The following is an 11,593-nucleotide window of genomic DNA, read 5'->3' on the forward strand; positions in this document are numbered from 1 at the left end:
GCACCCTCAAGGACCCTGCCGAGAGCTGGTCCACAGTTCCACGACCAGTACAAAAAACACACTGTTCCTCCTGAATCCGAGGTTTGACTATCCAGCGTAGCCTCCTCTCCAGTACACCTGAATAAACCTTGCCGGGAAGGCTGAGGAGTGTGATCCCACGATAGTTGGAAAACACCCTCCGGTTCCCCTTCTTAAAAAGGGGAACCACCACCCCGGTCTGCCAATCCAGAGGTACCGCCCCCGATGTCCACGCGATGCTGCAGAGTCTTGTCAACCAAGACAGCCTCACAGCATCAAGAACCTTAAGGAACTCCGGGCGGATCTCATCCACCCCCGGGGCCTTACCACCAAGGAGCTTTTTTACTACATCAGCAATCTAAGCCCCAGAAATAGGAGAGGCCACCACAGATACCCCATGCACTGCCTCCTCACAGGAAGACATGTTGGTGGAATTGAGGAGGTCTTCGAAGTATTCCTTCCACCGATCCACAACATTCGCAGTCGAGGTTAGCAGAACACCATCCGCACCATACACGGTGTTGACAGTGCACTGCTACCCCTTCCTGAAGCGGCGGATGGTGGTCCAGAATCGCTTCGAAGCCGTCCGGAATTCGTTTTCCATGGCTTCCCTGAACTCCTCCCATGTCCGAGTTTTGGCCTCCGCGACCGCTTAAGCTGCACACCGCTTGGCCTGTCGGTACCCATTCACTGCCTCCGGAGTCCTATGAGCCAAAAGAATCCGATAGGACTCCTTCAGTTTGACCGCATCCTTCACCCCTTATGTCCACCAACGGGTTCTAGGATTACCGCCACGACTGGCACCAACTACCTTGCGGCCACAGCTCCAATCAGCCGCCTCGACAATAGAGGTGCGGGATATGGTCCACTCGGACTCAATGTCCAGCACCTCCCTCGTGACATGTTCAAAGTTCTTCCGGAGGTGGGAATTCAAACTCTCTCTGACAGGAGACTCTGCCAGACATTCCCAGCAGACCCTCACAATGCGTTTGGGCCTGCCAGGTCTGTCCGGCATCCTCCCCTACCATCAGAGCCAACTCACCGGTAGAAAGCTCTGCCCCTCTCTTCACCCGAGTGTCCAAAACATGAGGCCGCAAATCCGATGACACAACTACAGTCGATCATGGAACTGTGGCCTAGGGTGTCCTGGTGCCAAGTGCACATATGGACACACTTATGTTTGAACATGGTGTTTGTTATGGACAATCTGTGACGAGCACAAAAGTTCAATAACAAAACACCACTCGGGATCAGATCCGGGCGGCCAACATGAGCGTTGAAGTCCCCCAGTAGAACAAGGGAATCACCCGGGGGAGGACTTTCCAGTACTCCCTCAAGTCTATCCAAAAAGGGTGGGTACTATGAACTGCTGCTTGGTGCGTAAGCACAAACAACAGACAGGACCCTTTACCCCAGCCGAAGGCGGAGGGAAGCTACCCTCTCATCCACTGGGTTGAACTCCAACGTACAGGCTTTGAGCCAGGGGAAACAAGCATTGCTACCTCAGCTCGTCGCTTCTCACTGGGTGCAACGCCAGTGTGGAAGAGAGTCCAGCCCCTCTCGAGAGAACTGATTCCAGAGCCCTTGCTGTGCGTCGAGGTGAGTCTGAATATATCCAGCCGGAGCTTCTCTACCTTGCGCACTAGCTCAGGCTCCTTCCCCCCCAGCGAGGTGACGTTCCACGTCCCAAGAGCTAGCTTATGTTGCCGAGGATCAGACCGCCAAGTGCCCTGCCTTCGGCTTCCGCCCAGCTCACAAGGCACCCGACCTCTATGGCCCCTCCCATGAGTGGTAAGCCCATTGGAGGGGTGACCCACGTTGCCTCTTCGGGCTCTGTCCAGCCACCAGACGCTGGCTATCGTGCCCCACCTCCGGGCCTGGCTCCAGAGCGGGGCCCCGGTGACCTGCGTCAGGGCGAGGGGAAATCTGAGTCCATTATGTTGTAATTCCATAGAAGTCTTCGAGCTGCTCTTTGTCTGATCCCTCACCAAGAACCTGTTTGTATTGGGAGACCCTACCAGGGGGCATGAAAGCCCCTGGACAACATAGCTCCTAGGATCCATGGGACACGCAAACTCCTCTACAACGGTAAGGTGGCATCTCAGAGAGGAGGATTAGTGATTTAGAAGTATCAAAAACACTGCCGACTGTAGATGGATGTTACAGGCTAGCTAGCTAGCCATGTCTTAAAGCACCGCTTCATGTGGGTGTTTCAGTGTTATAGCTTCACCTTTATCATTGGTTTATAGACAAAAATGCCTCCGGTCTCCCTTTTCTGTCTACACACTGTGTGTGCTTGTAAGTACTCCGTGATTGTGCGCTGCCGAACATGCTCCTCTGCTTGTAAAACCAGCAATGTCACAATGTGACGACGAGCCGTCATGAACTTTTCAAACAGAGTGTAGTACAGTTTTTTATTCTAGCTTTGATTTTGTACCGCGATACTATACATGGTATACCGCACAACCCTACCCTGGGGAGGTTTGCAAAAACGCGGCAGAAAAGCTCACATAAATTGACACGTTGCCACTAATAAAACAGACACATTGTACCGTATACAGTATTTTTGACTAGTGATGTGACTTGATGGTTGCTTCCATTTAGTGATTTTAAGAGTGTTGTGTTGTCTTGAGTAGTCCTGAGTTCAATCCCGGGCTCGGGATCTTTCTGTGTGGAGTTTGCATGTTCTCCCCGTGAATGCGTGGGTTCCTTCTGGGTACTCCGGCTTCTTCCCACTTCCAAAGACATGCACCTGGGGATAGGTTGTTTGGCAACACTAAATTGGCCCTAGTGTGTGAATGTGAGTGTGATTGTGGTCTGTCTATCTGTGTTGGCCCTGCGATGAGGTGGCGACTTGTCCAGGGTGTACCCCGCCTACTGCCCGAATGAAGCTGAGATAGACTCCAGCCACCTCCAGTGCCCCCAAAAGGGACAAGCGGTAGAAAATGGATGGATGGATGTTGTCCCCAAAGTGAAGGAAGATGTCTGTTCTGTCCATGATGACGTAGAAGTGAACCTCATTAAGAGCTGTGCTATGAATTATTGGTGTAAAAAGTGTGGCCCAGGGGCCATATGAGGCCCGCACCTACTGTTATAGTGGCCATTCTAAAAATACTATCTGGAAGAAAAAAAAGTGGAATAAAACAAACAGGCGAAATGTAGGGAGAAAAAGATGACTTTAATAACACAAAGCAACCTCGCTCCAAAAATAGTAATGAATCAAAATCCTCGTTGTTATGAATTGTTGACTCCGATTACTTTACATCAAAAATTCCATCCATCCATCCATCATCTTCCGCTCATCCGAGGTCGGGTTGCGAGGGCAGCAGCCTAAGCAGGGAAGCCCAGATTTCCCCAGCCACTTCGTCTAGCTCTTCCCGGGGGATCCCGAGGCGTTCCCAGGCCAGCCGGGAGACATAGTCTTCCCAACGTGTCCTGGGTCTTCCCCGTGGCCTCCTACCGGTTGGACGTGCCCTAAACACCTCCCTAGGGAGGCGTTCGGGGTTCGGAGTGCCATCTCCGGGTTGGGGAGGAGACCCTGCGCCAAGTGGAGGAGTTCAAGTACCTAGGAGTCTTGTTCACGAGTGGGGGAAGAGTGGATCGGGAGATCGACAGGCGGATCGGTGCGGCGTCTTCAGTAATGCGGACGTTGTATAGATCCGTTGTGGTGAAGAAGGAGCTGAGCCGGAAGGTAAAGCTCTCAATTTACTGATCGATCTACGTTTCCATTCTCACCTATGGTCATGAGCTTTGGGTCATGACTGAAAGGATAAGATCACGGGTACAAGCGGCCGAAATGAGTTTCCTCCGCCGTGTGGCAGGGCTCTCCCTTAGAGATAGGGTCAGAAGCTCTGCCATCCGGGAGGAACTCAAAGTAAAGCCGCTGCTCCTCCACATCGAGAGGACCCAGATGAGGTGGCTCGGGCATCTGGTCAGGATGCCATCAAAAATTCCACTTTGAAGTATTTTTTAGGGAGAATATTGCATATTTTGCCATAAAAAATATCATCTTTGACAAAAAGGGCGTGAAACAAACAAGAAAAAAATACTAAAACTTGCAATCGAAAAATAGATCTGAAGTTGATCTAAACAAAAATAAAATAAAACATTTGTATTTGATGTTGTATCTTGGTTTCTCACTCACTCATCTTGTGGTGCAGCTTCAGAAAGATCCACGTGAAGACCAGACTGTGATAGAGCATCTTGAACCCCAGCAGGTGTTACTTTCTGCAGGGCGGGCACAAAAGCAAACATCACTAGCATGTCAACTGGACTGGTATCGGAGCTCAGCGTGCAAACTTACTGGAGTTTTAAGCTCGCCTTTTTAGGGAAGCTTGTGAAAGTCGTGGGTGGACGCCAGCCGGGCCTCGAGTATTACTTCGCCTCCACTCAGCCGGAGAGGAAATGATTTCCAGGCAAAAGGAATGAATGCTGTGAGAGTGGTTACATAAAGTACACACACTGATTGGTCAGATGGCTAAACAATCAATCTTACAATATAAGCACCTAATCAGGATACAGCAAGCTTTTTAGGCTCATCAGTTTGTTTGAAGAAAACTACAGTCAAGTCACATTACACTGTTAGCACAGCTACCTATAGGCTAACACTGCTGCACCACAAAGTAATTGAACCTTAATTGCTAGTAATGGTAGCTATTGTTAATACGGCACTTTCGAGGAAAAATGATTATGTTCAACTCCTGACTGAATCTTGCTTCAAAGATGCTAGCAGGCTGCCAACCAAAAAGATACTGCCCCCTACTGTTCTGGAGGATGTATCATTTAAAGGTCTACTTAAATGAGTTTTCTTATTCAAACGGGAATAGCAGGTCCATTCTATGTGTCATACTTGATCATTTCGCAATATTGCCATATTTTTGCTGAAAGGATTTAGTAGAGAACATTGACGATAAAGTTTGCAACTCTTGGTCGCTAATAGAAAAGCCCTGCCTGTACCGGAATTATGTGCGCGTGACGTCACTGGTTGCAGGGCTCCACACATATTCCCATATTCCCATTGTTTTTAATGGGAGCCACCAGCAGTAAGAGCAATTCGGACCGAGAAAGCGACAATTTCCCCATTAATTTGAGCGAGGATGAAAGATTTGTGAATTAGGATATTGATAGTGAAGGAATAGAAAAAAAAAAGAAAAAAAGCGACGGCTCCGGGCGATGGCAGTGTGAGTATTTCAGATGTAATTAGACACATTTACTAGGATAATTTTGGAAGATCCCTTATCTGCTTATTGTTTTATTGTTTTAGTGAGATTTTAAAGATTGTAAAAGATTGTAAAGACATACCTCGAGGTCGGATGGCTGCGGTGAACACGAAGTGTCTCAGAGAGAAGCCGAGGAGCCAAGCTCACAGCTGCAGGACGACGAATAATCCAATGATTTCTCCGGTAAGATATATATCACAATTTCCCCATCCAAAAACATGCTGGTTGACGTAGAGAAAACCTGTTTGCTTGACTGCTCCGCTTCACAACAAACAAACAAACATCGGCTGTGTCTCGGTGCTAAAGACAGCTGCAATACACCGCTTTCCACCAACAGCATTGTTTTTTTATAGTCTCCATTATTAAATGAACAAATTGCGAAAGATTCAGCAACACAGATGTCCAAAATACTGTGTAATTATGCGATTAAAGCAGACGACTTTTAGCCGCGAGTGGTGCAGCTGCAAATATTTCCTGACAGTCAGTGACATCATCATTCCGCAACGTTTTCAACAAGAAACTCGCGGGAAATTTAAAATTGCAATTTAGTAAACTAAAAAGGCCGTATTGGCATGTGTCGCAATTTTAATATTTCATCATTGATATATAAACTATCAGATTGCGTGGTCGGTAGTAGTGGGTTTCAGTAGGCCTTTAATGCATATTCTTGTAACCGCCAAAAAAAGCCAACTTATTTATCAGTGTTATTTAAATTTCAGAAACCTGCTGCGCTTTTTTAATACAAAAAAAAAAAAACAAGAAGTCTTGTTGTTGTGACATACAGGTGGTAAACAGGGCGAGACAACCGCTGATAAAAGTGGTTAGTCCTTGCTATTGACAACACTGTCCCCAAATAGCTACAAATTGTGTTCAACTTGTGTCTCGGTTCAAAGCTGCCAGCAGTCTACTAATAGTTCGCTCCTGTTAACTCGGAAATTGGAGTTTGGAGCTGGGAATGACGTCACAGCCTTCCAGTAGCGAGATGGCCACATCCACAAAAGCTATTCTTGCGCTTGCCCCACCGGAATACAAACAACTAACAGGAAAATATGCAGCCCTTCTGAAACTTTCAAATGTGGTGGATGAAGAAGAAACACAGACGCTATTGCCAGCAAAAAACAGTCACATTATATTAACGTCCAACAATACATTGTATTTAGTAAAGTCCAAAGTACTACTAATGGATATTATGGAAGCTTTTGTTAATGTTTACATCTAGAACAGCCATCTTTGAAGCCAACTTGGGGGTGGTGAGAATTCTCTGACTTTCCAAGTAAAAAATTCGACCTCGGAAATGACGACTTTCTGGTACAAAAGGAAGGCGCCATTACCAAAGACTGCCCCTACTGCTTTGGAGAACGCATTAGTCGAAATTTACCTTTAACATGGGATAAATTCCCTTTTTTGGACTGGCACCTTATTATCTCAGACTTCATTCAAATTTACACTGCTGCGTGTGCTCTGAGAGCCCTTGGTGAGCTCGTGGTGCCCAAGACAAGACTGGCAACCACGGGAGACAGGGACTTCTCTGTGGTTGATCCTAAGCTCTGGAACACTCTGCCCGTCCATGTTCGAACTGCTCCCACAGTGGAGTGTTTTAGGTCTCGTCTTAAGACCCACTTTTACTCTCTGGCTTTTAACACTGCCTGAGTTTGGTCCTCTGTGTTTTTAAATTTTTATTTCTATTTATTGTTTTGTTTTTACCCTTTAAAATCGTTTTTAATCATATTTATTTTTACATTTATTTATTTATTTTGTTTTTATTGTTGAAGCTAAGGATGGTATTAGAACTTTTTTTAGATATTTTTTTGCAGCACTTTGGAAACATTTTTGTTGTTTAAAGGCCTACTGAAACCCACTACTACCCACCACGCAGTCTGATAGTTTATATATCAATGATGAAATATTAACATTGCAACACATGCCAATACGGCCTTTTTAGTTTACTAAATTACAATTTAAAATTTCCCAGGAGGTTCGTCTTCGAAACGTCGTGTAATGATGACGTGTACGCAAGACGTCATGGGTTTTTAGGAAGTATGAGCGCTGCACACACACACACAGCTAAAAGTCATCTGCTTTAACGGCATTATTATACAATTTTTTGGACATCCGTGTTGCTGAATCTTTTGCAATTTGTTCAATTAATATTGGAGAAGTCACAGTAGAAAGATGGAGTTGGGAAGCTTTAGCCTTTAGCCACACAAACACACGGTGATTCCTTGTTTAAAATTTCTGGAGGTGAAACTTTCCTATGGATCCCGACCACATGTCATCCAGCAGGTTTCGGTGAGAAAATTGTGGTTAAAAAGTCAGTTCTTACCCGAGAAAACCTGAGCTTGTGCCGTTCATAGCTGCCGTCGACTCCCCTGAGACACTGCGCGTCAAGACACCCGTGGAGACACCCTTCCGACTATCAGGTACTGTTAAACTCACTAAAACACTAGCAACACAATAGAAAGATAAGGGATTTCCAAGAATTAACCTAGTAAATGTGTCTAAAAACATCGGAATCCGTCCCAATGCAATCGCATTTTTTTTTTTTAAACTTTTTTTTTTCTAGTTCGTCGCTATCAATATCCTCAAAACACGAATCTTTCATCCTCGCTCAAATTAATGGGGAAATTGTCATTTTCTCTGTCCGAATAGCACTTTTTGTTGGAGGCTCCCATTAAAAACAATGTGAATATGAGAGGAGCCATCAAACATGTGACGTCATCGTCTGCGACTTCCGGTAGAGGCAGGGCATTTCTCTTAGCACCGAAAGTTGCAAACTTTATCGTTGATCTTCTCTACTAAATCCTTTCAGCAAAAATATGGCAATATCGCGAAATGATCAAGTATGACACATAGAATGGACCTGCTATCCCCGTTTAAATAAGAAAATCTGATTTCAGTAGGCCTTTAAATGAGCTATTTAATTCAATCAATCAATCAATCAATGTTTATTTTTATAGCCCTAAATCACAAATGTCTCGAAGGATTGTACAAACCATTACGACTACGACATCCTCGGAAAAACCCACAAAAGGGCAAGGAAAACTCACACCCAGTGGGCAGGGAGAACTCACATCCAGTGGGACGCCAGTGACAATGCTGACTATGAAAAACCTTGGAGAGGACCTCAGATGTGGGCAACCCCCCCCCTCTAGGGGACCGAAAAAGCAATGGATGTCGAGCGGGTCTAACATGATACTGTGAAAGTTCAATCCATAGTGGCTACAACACAGCCGCGAGAGTTCAGTTCAAAGCGGACCCAAGACAGCAGCGAGAGTCCCGTCCACAGGAAACCATCCCAAGCGGAGGCGGATCAGCAGCGTAGAGATGTCCCCAACCGATACACAGGCGAGCGGTCCATCCTGGGTCCCGATGAGCAGTCCATCCTGGGTCTCGACTCTGGACAGCCAGTACTTCATCCATGGTCATCGGACCGGACCCCCTCCACAAGGGAGGGGGGGGACATAGGAGAAAAAAGAAAAGAAGCAGCAGATCAACTGGTCTAAAAAGGAGGTCTATTTAAAGGCTAGAGTATACAAATGAGTTTTAAGGTGAGACTTAAATGCTTCTACTGAAGTAGCATCTCAAACTGTTACCGGGTGGGCATTCCAGAGTACTGGAGCCCGAACGGAAAACGCTCTATAGCCCACAGACTATTTTTGGGCTTTAGGAATCACTAATAAGCCGAGGTCTTTTGAACGCAGATTTCTTGCCGGGACATATGGTACAATACAATCGGCAAGATAGGATGGAGCTAGACCGTGTAGTATTTTATACGTAAGTAGTAAAACCTTAAAGTCACATCTTAAGTGCACAGGATGCCAGTGCAGGTGAGCCAGTATAGGCGTAATATGATCAAACTTTCTTGTTCTTGTCAAAAGTCTTGCAGCCGCATTTTGTACCAACTGTAATCTTTTAATGCTAGACATGGGGAGACCCGAAAATAATACGTTACAGTAATCGAGACAAGACGTAACAAACGCATGGATAATGATCTCGGCGTCTTTAGTGGACAAAATGGAGCGAGTTTTAGCGATATTACGGAGATGAAAGAAGGCCGTTTTAGTAACGCTTTTGATGTGTGACTCAAAGGAGAGAGTTGGGTCGAAGATAATACCCAGATTTTTTACAGAGTCACCTTGTTTTATTATTTGGTTGTCAAATGTTAAAGTTGTATTATTAAATAGAGGTCGGTGTCTAGCAGGACCGATAATCAGCATTTCCGTTTTTTTGGCGTTAAGTTGCAAAAAATTAGCGGACATCCATTGTTTAATTTCATTAAGACACGCTTCCAACTGACTACAGTCCGGCGTGTTGGTCAGCTTTAGGGGCATATAGAGTTGGGTGTCATCAGCATAACAGTGAAAGCTAATACCGTATTTGCGTATGACGTCACCCAGCGGCAGCATGTAGATGCTGAAGAGTGCAGGGCCAAGAACCGAACCCTGGGGAACTCCACATGTTACCTTAACATAGTCCGAGGTCATACTGTTATGGGAGACGCACTGCACCCTGTCAGTAAGATAAGAGTTAAACCAAGACAGGGCTAAGTCTGACATACCAATTCGTGTTTTGATACGTTCTAATAAAATATTATGATTGACGGTATCGAAAGCAGCACTAAGATCGAGGAGCAGCAACATAGATGACGCATCAGAATCCATCGTTAGCAATAGATCATTAGTCATTTTTGCGAGGGCTGTCTCAGTAGAGTGATTTGCCCTGAAACCGGATTGAAAGGTTTCACATAAATTGTTAAACGCTAAGTGTTCATTTAGCTGCTCTGCAACAATTTTTGAGGATTTTCGAAATAAAGAGAAGGTGAGACGGTAGTTTACCATGAGGTCAGGATCGAGGTTAGGTCTTTTAAGGAGAGGATTAATAACCGCTTTTTTGAATGCTAGGGGAACAGTGCCCGAGGAAAGTGATAGGTTTATAATATTTAGCACTGATGGACCTAATAATACAAAAAGCTCCTTGATAAGTTTCCCAGGAAGTGGGTCAAGTAAACATGTTTGTTTTATTCCATTTACACGTTGTAACAATTCTAATGTTATTTCATCAAAACGAGATTAAAAGTGGATTGGATTTTTTTGTATCTCAACAAAATATATCTTTCATCAGTGTTCTTTCATTTTCAGAAGGCTGTTATGTGTTTTTTTTTCAAACTAAAAAAAAAATGTTTTAAAAAGCTGCAAACCTTGTTGTTGTGACTACATACAGTTAGCATAGCTAAAGTGGAAGCCACAAAGCTAACATTTCTACAACCAACAGGAACGTATTCATAAAAATTATATTTAATACTCATCTTGTCACCTCCAGGTGGTAAATAGGGCGAAACAATTGCTAAACCACTGATAAATATTAATATTTCTCTCAAAAGCCAAAAACTTTATTTTATTTTAAAGATGCTAGCAAATAGCTACTGCTCCCTACTAGTCTAGCAGATGTACCAGTCAATGTTTCTCTGCAAAATGTGATCCATCCCCTATTCCTGTCGCTTGAAAAAATATTGTATTCATCAGTGTTCTTTCAATTTCAGATCGCTGCTTTGTTTTGAACGAGGAAACGTGTTGTTGCTTCAAACAGTTAGCGTAGTGGAAGCCACAGAGCTAACGTTGCTACAACCTACAGCAAGGGTCAGCAACATGTGGCTCTAGAGGCTCCCTAGTGGCTCCCTGGACCTCTTTCAGAGTGGAAAAAGACGAAGAAAAAATATTTTTTGTTTGAATATATTTTCTGTAGGAGAACAAAAATGACCAAAATCTTCCGAATTGTTAGAAATCCCACTGTTTATATTATAACGTGCGTCACTGATGAGTGTTTGGAAAGCACCGTTTTTTCCTACTAATGTCAGCGATCCTTGAACTCAGTACTAATAGTTCAGCAGAGAAACATCTCAAGGTTATTGCTTCAATGGAGAAAAGTGTACGACCTAAGTCGTCAAAAGTGTCGGAACACTTTACTTTAAAGACTTCAAAGGCATTTCCTGCAAAACATGCAGCATGGAAGGACAACATTGCTTCGGCAGCATCTGAAGAGGAGCCATGGATGAAGAGAAGAACTCAGGGTACGTAACTTTTTTAAGTCCGAGTATACTGATCCGTTGTGTCCGTCTTTGTGTGTTTTTAATCTTTTGTTAACGAGATTTTTTTAAGGAAGCTCAGCAGCAACTGTCGTGTATTAACTTTCAGAGTGTTAGGAACTTTTTGGATAGTGCGACGTCTTAATTTTTGTGTTTTGAGTCGCAACAGGTATTCATAAGTTCAGCTTTTTTGTGAGTATCGTTAACGATATGTCTGTTGCAACAAGGGGCTGATAATGTGTCTCCGGCACATTTGACTCTGTTTTGAGAGAGA

At 44.6% G+C, this 11,593-nt stretch overlaps 1 long non-coding RNA gene across 1 annotated transcript in view; it reads right to left on the reverse strand.

Annotated features, from left to right (window-relative positions):
* Positions 1–4,441, reverse strand: part of LOC133557039 (uncharacterized) — a 35,875-nt gene extending 31,434 nt beyond the window's left edge. The window contains exons 1-2 of the long non-coding RNA XR_009807657.1: positions 4,322–4,441; positions 4,163–4,245 (exon numbers count right to left, since the gene is read on the reverse strand). This is a non-coding gene — a long non-coding RNA (uncharacterized LOC133557039). The remainder of the gene's footprint in view (positions 1–4,162; positions 4,246–4,321) is intronic.
* Between the last annotated feature and the right edge of the window lie 7,152 nt (positions 4,442–11,593).

This window comes from Nerophis ophidion, linkage group LG08 (genome assembly GCF_033978795.1).
Source record: "Nerophis ophidion isolate RoL-2023_Sa linkage group LG08, RoL_Noph_v1.0, whole genome shotgun sequence".
Lineage (NCBI taxonomy): Eukaryota > Metazoa > Chordata > Actinopteri > Syngnathiformes > Syngnathidae > Nerophis > Nerophis ophidion.